Source organism: Zootermopsis nevadensis, unplaced genomic scaffold, assembly GCF_977971745.1.
Source record: "Zootermopsis nevadensis isolate Lab colony 2312 unplaced genomic scaffold, Znev_1.0 Znev_ptg000007l, whole genome shotgun sequence".
Classification (NCBI taxonomy): Eukaryota; Metazoa; Arthropoda; class Insecta; order Blattodea; family Termopsidae; genus Zootermopsis; species Zootermopsis nevadensis.
Window position 1 is genome coordinate 14,263,196 of NW_028259139.1, and position 10,276 is coordinate 14,273,471.

Consider the following 10,276-nt stretch of genomic DNA (forward strand, 5'->3'; position numbering starts at 1 on the left):
TCACTTAATGAACGCGTGCTACATGCTCCGCTCACCTCATCGTAACCTTTTATCCTTGACTGGATCACCCTAATAACACGTGAAATTGACTGAAAGACTGAAAAATCAATTGTAAATGTCTCAAAGACAAGTACAGCTGAAAAAACATTTATTTATTTCATAAAGTATATTTTATACACGCGTTCAAAATGTTTCATGTCACTTAAATTTTAACGCTCTTAAATTCAACAAAAGAATTAATGCCTGCAACAAATACCAACAGTTTTTTGTTCAAGGCCGTCAACAAAAGAAGACGGGCAATCAGAATCCTCGAAGTAGGAGGGCAGCGATTGTTAACGAGGTCGGAAGGAGTAATGTCCAGCCAGGACTGACAACATTACACGTGCACCTGAAAATACTAACTCTGGTTGCACCAGTATGATAATAGCAGTGGGCCACTGCTTCGTATTAAAACGAAGGACAGCAAAAACCTTTCTTCAGACACAAAGTACATAGTTAAAAGCTTTTAAATTCCAATTATCAGGCCACATTTAATAAGATCGTACAGGCTGATCGAGAAATCATTCAACCTATATTAAAATATTCACTGATGGTTGCAGTTCAATACAATTCGATTAGATTAACGCAATTATACAAGATCCCACGCAGGTCGCGCCAGTCCGTCGATTGTCTTTCAACAGCCGAAGTACGAGGGCGTCTTTTTAACAAGTGCAACGACTGTTCATTGTCGAACACCGAAGGCATCTCGATCTTACTTGACTCTTGCCAGAATGAGTTTTGAAATGCGTTTCCCGATTCTCCTGTGGCAAACAAGTCGACAATATCTCGACTGGTGAAGCATTTCCGTGACAAACTCATCACAGGGTTTGCTTTCGAACACGAAGAAAAGAGTTAATGCACACGTAGCCGAACGCTGTGGACATTTGCAGTGCTTATTATGACATTGTCTTTTGTTTTCTGATTTAAATGTATTTTTCTTTTACAAATAAAACGTGTGTCATTTAAATATTGCATGACTTTTATTTTACTCTACACTACGTCACCAAAAAGTCTATATAACGGATTGGTTGAGCTTTATGCTAAAAGTACTCGTCTCATTTTAGCCCAGTTACACGCTTTCAGTCCAACTGACAGAGTTTGCCTTCAGTCCAGACGAAAGTCAATACACTTCCTTCAAACAGCGAACCAGCTCCTTCCCAATCTCTTCTTCTGAATAATTCACTGTCATCTTTCCAACACGTTCGATGCTATATATATTCTGTAGATTTTTATATTTAACGACGTTCTTTCAGCTGCGTGGGTTGTATACCATCGAACGGTGAGATGTTTATAAGTAGTCAATTACATTATGTGGGGTAAAAAATGTTGTAACATTTGTTAAGATACAGCTCTGTATTTCTGTAGACGAGAAACCGAGGCATTTGAAATCTTAGGTGGTATTTGAACCGGGAAGTCTCGATTATAAAGTCTTTTGAAAAATAAAAGAACTATAGAAACACATGTGAAAACAAGTGGAAAATTCTTCCAACGTCAGATAATAATTTTCTGGACTAATAATTCGATAACGATTATAATAATTAGTTGAAGACCGTCTTATGCGACTTATTCAGTAACGGAAATTTCAGTGACACCTTTCACTAGACGTTGTTCCCACTGCCATTTACGCAGTAAGGCAAAACGTATCGAAAGTTGTAAGGAACAAGGCCACGTTACTTTGCAGACAACGTCCAAGCACGTGGACAAAAGAAAAATGGCTGTATGAAGGCTTGACCTTCTCATAAATCGTGTGTTTGATAAGCTGACTGTTGCGCTCCGCGGCATCTTCTTCTGGAGTAATATCGTTGCCATGGTGACGCCAGGCATCAATCTGCGTCGTTGTCAGCAACGCGTGTTTGCTAACGAAACAAACTTGTCTTCCGCCGCGCCTTGTTCCTGAGCTACAGATTAATCATGAGCGATTCAAAAAAATAATTTAGTCGATTAAATGATCTGTTAATCTCGATTATTCAGAGCTACGGAGAATTCCGCGCCAAAGGAGATGACGCATTTTACGGTTCAGAAATGTTGCATTAACAGGCAATCTGATAACTGCTCATCGCCCTGATGATGGAGGCAGCAAGGACCTTTGAAACATCGGTAAACGCCTACCAGACTACACGGCGCTACAACGCATAAGAAAACCATCTTTAGATTCTTTCAGACTGAATGGTGGCAAACATTTATGTAGCACAGCATCTCGTGGTGTTAGGTTGATTCATTATTATTTATTCTTTTTCCGTTAATTCACAGAAAAAATTAAGATCCGTTCCAGAAATTTAATCTAATCTTAATTTATTAAAATATTAGCCTTTTATTATAATACAATTTGTGAATAAAATTTATACCTTGTTGTGTTGCATAAAGTTATATAATTAGCTTAAAATACAAGGGACAGTAAATTTGTGTTCGCTTTTACGTGTATTCCACACAACATATGTACACAGTTTGCACATAAACATCGCGCAAAGCTAATCCAAAAGTTTTATAAACCCAGCTTAGAGTGTTTTCCATGTAAATGAATTAGCACTTCTCTGAAGAGTGCATAGCTCGTATTGAATACCCGATCATTAATTAACGAGGATGTCTGGCTGCCGGATCAGACATAATCAATACTGTTGGCTGTCTGTAAAGTTCCGGGGTGGTGGCGCTGCCAACGTAATAACGAACTGCATTGCGTAACGTGTCGCTGCAGGCGCTGATGGCCGCTTAATTGCAACGGCTACGGACGGACGGACAGACAGTGACTGGCCCACGTGCATTCGAGGACGATGGCCGACAGAATGTGAATCTATCACAGATTTCATTACCGACTGACTATGTAACTAACTACATAATTAACTCAATGAAGCAGAGTCCTCTTTGAGAACAAGAATAAGCTTAGCTAGACAAGACACTCCGCGTATTTTTTTACATTCGACGTTTAATTTCAGTGTTCAGTTGAGCCACCAATCATATACCGGAGCCAGAATAACTCGATCCACACCCCCATATCCTATTTCAACTAAGATACATTTTAATATATTTCTCTTATTACTTAGCTTGTTAAAAATGACCCGTTTAAGTCGTTCATATGTGATGTCATATGTAGCAATTAGTAAAATGCTGTTCTTGTTGTAGAGGGAGGGGCTGTTGGCCTCACCCCCGCTCAACCCTCACGATGGAGGACCGTCCTTTGTCGGCTGTCCACGACTGGCTATGCCGTTTATGTATTCCCACTAAAATTTAGTGTGATTTTATCTCTCCCGCCCATACTACAAGCCCAGTCATTCTCATCCGTTTTGAGCTTTTTACTGTAATAATATATGCCGAATACTAACTCACGATTACAAAGCTTAATATGGCGTAATTGTCTCCCTTTCACATTGTCACTTCATGACGTTTTGGGTCCAGACACTGACCTCAGCACGCAGTCCTTAAAGACCCTCAATTTACGTCCTTCCGTAGCGGCGAGAATCCAAGATTCATTGAAATGTGTCCAGTCCATTCGCTAGTACATGCAGGCTGGTGAAAAATAGAATAAAATTCGACAACAGTGATGCCATGATCGACTTACAACTCGACACAAGCCACATGTATATCACTCGCAACTTTTCTAGAGAGTTGCTTTCGTAGTTGCCACTCGGTCTGCCCGGCCGCGTCAAGGTCACGCTAGGAGGCGTTATACTGACTGTTCAGAAAACATCGACTAAGTATACCGAAATCATAAATAACCTCCGGCATATTTTTTACTGTGAATTACTTTGTTAAATCTACTTTCTAGCCTCTATTGACGTGTGTAACTAAACAGAATTCCACGAGAACGTGGTCTAAGGAGAGTATTGGAGTAAATGTTTTCTATCAGACTCGTACAGAAAGCTTTTTCCGTTTTGGCTCTCCACCCCGCTGGCCTCTCATTTGGCTACAGAGCTAACCTCTCCGAACAGCACTTCAATGACTTTGTTAGCTGCAGGAAATGAGGATTTGTGGAAACAGTAAAAGGGCGGGATACGAAGTAAGGTTTGGATTAATACGGCAAGCCTATCGGGCGACACTGATGTTTCTGGTAGGAATAAACTCTTCAATGGTGAGTAGCTAAGTGTTTGGGCGGTTTTGGATTGTCTGAATGCGTTCGCTTTGAGATTCTAGAGCAAACACGAGAATGTTCGTCATCGTGCAAGGCTCGAACCCGGTACTTCTCGGATACAAGTCTAAGGTTTTAACGCTGTCATATTGGTTCATATATGCCAGATTCAAAGATTATTAAAGATAAAGTTAGACTAGTAGAGAGGCAGGCTACGTTCAGTGACTATACGTTTGGCAATTCGTTTTATAAGGAACTCAATCTATTGACGACTTTATGAAATTTTGAATGAATTGTGACGTTCGTAAATCGAACGTTCGTAATCCGAGAGTTGCCTGTATTTTTTCAACGGTTGGAATCCAACCCGGGACCTAATGGGCTAGTACGCTGATCACAAACTAATACACTTTGAATAAATGAATAAGCAACTTTAATAGCGATATTAAGAAGAAATGGATACCCAGCACAGTTCATATTAAAATTAAAAATATTAATATTAAAAAGTCTTCAGACTAATTATTGTGTTTTTCTAATCAGGAGTAGAATATTATTAGTTTTTCAACCCGTAGGGAACCTTTTATGTACCGCTCCAGTGAAGACTTTTCTTAATAATTTTCATTTGACGAACTTCTCACTTTCATTTACATATTCCTTTTCCCAGATCAGTTCCTTCACAGAATCCATTGATAAGTTCATTTACGTTTGCCAACTGAAATAATGCTAATTAAATTAAATTACCCTGAGGAGTAAAGCAGGCGTGCCAGTGAAATCTTGACGCTTTCAATACTCGTTTTCATGTTTATAATATTTTCCAGTTAGTGTATGAACATTTCCATGGCAACGTTTGTATACTTTATACAACAACTAGCTTTCACACGTAGCTGACGGCGAAGTGCTTTCGTCTGAGTGTTATAAAACACGGAAATTTAAATCAGAAGGTCCATAGTTCAGAAGTGAATCGTCTTATTTTTCTCACGAAAAGGGTGTTTTAGATACCAGCCGAGTTGTAAAATCTAAATACGTTTATGAACACGATGTTATTCTTTTTCTTATTTCAGCATAACGGCCATGTACACGTCGCCGTGGTGATTCAGAGTCACCTCAGAGTCAAAGTAATTACGAGCCGCCGACCGCCACAACAAAGTAACTTGAGTAATTAGGTTTTTATTATGACGTTACAACTGTTGATGTATGAGCTAATTATATCGTAAATCATAACATTAGCACGTGTATTATATGCGGGATGTCGCAGGATTAACACCTCAGACAGAGTCAGTGGAAAACACAACAAATCTATGGCAGACATTAGTAGGATGATGAAAATAAAGAAAGAAAGAAACTTCTAGGGCTGTTCCAACTCACGCGAGGCTGTCACCATGACTACGAGACACGTCGATCCGTGAGAAAGAAGTCTGCAAAGATTCGTCTGTTCACAAAGGGGTCCTGCGTGTAACGTCACTTGGTTTCCTTGGGACACGAAGCTCATCTCCTTGCTAATTCGGGAAGGACCAAATTCCTTTGAAATGCAATTGTAGACCAAGAATCAGATATCCTGACCCTTGGACAAAGTCTCCAAGTTCATTATGTGACATTCAGAAACACCTTCAATGTGCGAAGTTTACGGTAAATATAATATAGTTTAATGGAAGCTTATTTTAATGTTATATTTATTTATTTAGTGTTCTGTCTGACGACAGGTCCATATGAAAAGGATCCTTCCATCCTTTTCTCGGACTGGGACCTGTTCATATACGTTCTTGGCAGATGATCCAGAAGTGGTTTGCCATTGCCTTCTTCTGTGTGTGAATGGAGTAATTGTTGGGATGCCACGGAGAAACCGGGGAAGCCCCCGGAGGAAAACTCCGTGTTGCCTAAACCACGGCCTTGCCCAACACAAGTTATAAATTCGGGCACCGGCGGGAATCGAACCCGAGACCCCAGGATTACAAGGCCAGCGTTCTAACCGCTAGACCACCTCATCTTATTATTATTTAGTGTTCTGTCTGATGACAGGTCCGTATGAACAAGATTCTTCCATCCTTTTCTCGGACTGGGACCTGTTCATATACGTTCTTGGCAGATGATCCAGAAGTGGTTTGCCATTGCCTTCTTCTGTGTGTGAATGGAGTAATTGTTGGGATGCCACGGAGGAAAACTCCGTGTTGCCTAGACCACGGCCTTGCCCAACACAAGTTATAAATTCGGGCACCGCCGGGAATCGAACCCGAGACCCCATCATCTCACGGCTTTTTCTAGGCTGTGCCGCGGAAATAACATTGCGCATGCGTAATTTATAGAGACGTTAACTGCTTCGACATTGGACCACTCAATGTCGGAAGTTACAGCATTCAAATGTTCTAATTACAGGAATGAATTACTCGTGTTTATTTGATCTGGTATGTCGTCAATTAGTATAGCTCGATCTATTTTCATTTTGGAATGATATATCGGGTCTTTGTTTTTACTGTCGCAAAGGTCAATTACAGAATAAGGTCAACGAAATAAATCAGTAAGACAAAATATAACAAAAGGAAGAACATGATTATGAAACAGCGCAGATTAAAACTTAGAAAACTATCGGTAAATAAAAGACGAGAGTATAAGTTTAAAATACGGAATGTCCCAAAAAGATGTAAACGCATTTTATTCAAGAATCCATTGTTCCCGCCGTTAGCCACATGTGTGTGTGTGTGCAGATGAGGTCACTTGGTATCAATTCGACGGGGCACCCCAAAGTTACCATCGAGATGTCATCACCTATCTTGTTAACACTTTACCTTACCCATAGACAGGACACAGGGGATCTGTCGAGTGCCCCCCCCCCCCCCCAAGGACCACCAGATTTAACCCCAGCCGACTGTTTCCCGTGGGGACACTTGAAGAACGTGCACAGCACAACGCCAACACTTCAAGACCTCCGGAAAAGAATTAAAAGATGTCGCTCTTTAAACCCTGCACTAGATTTGATAATTTACACTAAGTGCCAATGCTGACGTACGTAATGGTTCAGTTTATTAAAATGTATTTCATTCAATGTGTGTCGATTTTTTGGGAATTTTCTAACTTTTCTGGGTCACTTCAACCACCATCAGAAACAAACCAAATTACTCCTTGTAGCGAAGTTCTTATGGAGGACCTCAAAGTCGCCGACGTAGTCAACAAATTATACACGTCTTATGCAGTCCGACTGGTACTTACCAATGGACCCAGTTCATCACCAGATTATCCTCCTCTAAATATGACTGTCTTCTGGTTTGTTGCATCGTGTGATCTGATAATAATCGTCTTGATGAAGGTAGCAGCAAGAATCTCTAAAACTTCTTTAAACGTCTACCAGACTACACGGTGCTGCAAGCCAGATGATAATCGTCGTCTTGAGAACGTAAACTCTCACTAACCTAGTTTAAATCATCAAACTACATTCATTTAAGGTCTACTTTAATATTATCATTCCTTCCACACCTATGGATATTAAGTAGTTTCTTATCCCATCATCCATTCCACATGCCTAGCCCATCTCGTTTTCCTTGAACTGATCAACTTAGTAATATTTGCATAAGAGCAGTTAGAACTTTGCAAGTGTTTTTCTACTGCATTTCTGCACTACACAATTGAAATACGATTCGTAACGCGCCCTTAACAAGACAACAGAGAGTCTCCTTCGTGTTCTTAATTCATACTTCCTGCGACCACAGCGCCGCCATCAAGGCTCACTGTTAACAGCCGCAGTGATAACACGCTGTAGGTTACGGAACCTATCGCAATGTATTCATCCGCCAACGTCCTCTTTGTTCACAGAATGAAGCATTTCTTCGGCTGGCCGGATTTATTCATCAGGCACATGAGCCACTGTTGTCGAGAGAAATCTCTGCGTTCGACGTCCGTGTGAAATACAAGGGTACCAGAGGGGTTTAGAGGGGTAGCAGACAAGGAAATATATAGTTCCCACACCATGAACATTCCCTTGATTCTATGTCAGTAATATCTTTCTGTATGAGTTTCTTTGTTTTTGCCCTCAAACTAGACGCCAGATCTCCAAAGCTGCCCTTTGAAAGCAAACCTAACCTAACCAAACCTAACCTAACCTAACTTAAACTAATCTAACCAAACCTATCCTAACCTAACCTAACCTAATTTATGTTTTTTTGTAAGTCATCAGTATAATTCATGAAACAATAATGAATCTATCTTTTTTTAAATTTAAAATCGTTTCTCTGTGGACCATTAAATCAGAATAACGATAAACAATAAGTAACGGAAAAACAAAAGAAAGACTGGTTCTAGCCTCAACAATGCAGAACAGATAATACAGTGATAATGTGAATGATAATAGTGACTTAATACTTTCTTCTCTTTAGTGTGCTTTAAGGACAATGTAGTTAAATAATACAATAAGTGCACAAATTTAATTAGTAGGTCTACTTCATCGTTTACATTCGCTTAGACGCCAGTCCCGTACCATTCCGGCTGGTCGCTGAAGGAACTTGACGAACTGACCGAGGAATGTCCTACACCTCTGTTACGCATCCGGAGGACTCAGAAAAGTCGCCAATTCAGTTTCCGTCCTTATAACCCGTTTGCTCACAGTCAGCGTTCTTTTCAAATGAAACTGGTCTTACCACTGTCACTTTGCACTCACTTATTTTTTAAGCTACGTAATGAGACGTACACATTAAAATATTTTACCTGGTCACCACAGGCCCTCAGACGTTTTAGGATAAAATTATTTAAATGATTACTTATGCAGAATATAAGACGTGATCTGTCAATCTGATGGCAACAATTTCTTTTCAGTCAAGTATCACACCTGGCATCTGATCGCCGTAAATAGAAATTTCATTTCTATAACGAAAAAAGGTTAAAATTTGTTTTTGAAAGGGAACAACACATATTATTCATATTTTAATCTTTCTTTGCATAAAACTAGAAAGCATAATAGAAAGAAATCACGTCTGTCCGTCATTATGCTTCATCTCACAAATCACGTGATGGACGTTCTTGAATGATCGAGAATATGTAGCAGAGGAGAGCAGACTTTGAGCACGTAGCAGGGCGGAGTTTATAAAATGTAAATTTTCTCAGATAAGATAAGAATAAACGAATGGAAGGTGCTTAAATTCCGTGGCACGTAACACAAATATAAAATATAAAAAAGATGTATGTACAATTTATAATTAGAAGGAATGACAGCCATTTTGAGGCGAAAATATGATAAATCTAATAAAAAAAACTATTGTCGGACGGTGTGGATTGGACTCAGCAGGCTGAGAACGAGGTTCAGTGGCAGACTGTGTTCAACATTGAGTTCTCGTACATTCTTCCTCATAAATGACGAGCAGTTAATTGGTTAGTGGAGTGACTCTCGGTTTCACAAGATGACTGCTGCTACATGCAGTTAATATACGCATGTTAAGGCCAAGGGAAAATGTAAATTATAGATTTCAAAACATTATTTGCTGAGTTAACCCGTGGAAAATGCAAGAATCGATATCGGCGTTCAATCACGAACTCGAAACCACTAATCGACAAGTTATGAGCCAAGGAATTTGGTTCTAAAAATTCAACAAAGTATACGCGAATCTCGAATCATGTATTTATCTGGCGAATACAGTTTCCGATGTGTAGGCTTATATTGGAATAAATAATGGATTACAAGTGTACAGATGGACGTGTTAATTAATTAGTTGCAATTTCGTCAGCATCCCCTAACAAGCGCTGACACGTGGAGCGTTGCAGTAAATTGTAACTAATTCGCAATTGCAATGGGAGTGACAAGCGAATAATTAATTTCCGTATTTTCATAATTAGGCGTTCGTCCATTCTCAGCTACGAAGTTGTATTTCTGAAAACCGGGGTAAAAGTTTTCCTGACTTGCTTTCCTATTTCCATGCATCGGTCCCTCGACGCAGTGACTGTTCATTACATGAACTTAAATGAGGAGAAATTATATAAACAAGCGAGGGCGTAGGCGAAGACCAACTAATGCAACGTTTTCTTAAGGACACAGACATACGAGGTGCGATCGGAAAGTTTCTAGACTGCGCCTATAAAAACCCGTACACTTATCTCAGGTATTAAATTCATCCATCACCCTCGAAGTAGTTCCCCTGGGAGTGAACACAACGATCCCAGCGCCGCTGCCAAGCCTGGAAGCATCCCTGGAAATCTTTCTTTGTC

At 39.9% G+C, this 10,276-nt stretch overlaps 1 long non-coding RNA gene across 2 annotated transcripts; it reads left to right on the plus strand.

Moving 5' to 3' along the window:
• The first annotated feature begins 3,922 nt into the window (after positions 1-3,922).
• On the plus strand, positions 3,923-8,252 carry LOC110833544 (uncharacterized). 2 transcript variants are annotated; one of them, XR_002544240.2, is made up of 3 exons: positions 3,926-4,102; positions 5,158-5,722; positions 7,898-8,252. It is a non-coding gene; the product is annotated as an uncharacterized LOC110833544 (long non-coding RNA). The 2 variants fall into 2 exon arrangements; XR_002544241.2 differs by lacking the exon at positions 7,898-8,252 and having other exon boundaries at positions 3,923-4,102; positions 5,158-5,752.
• The last annotated feature ends 2,024 nt before the right edge of the window (positions 8,253-10,276 follow it).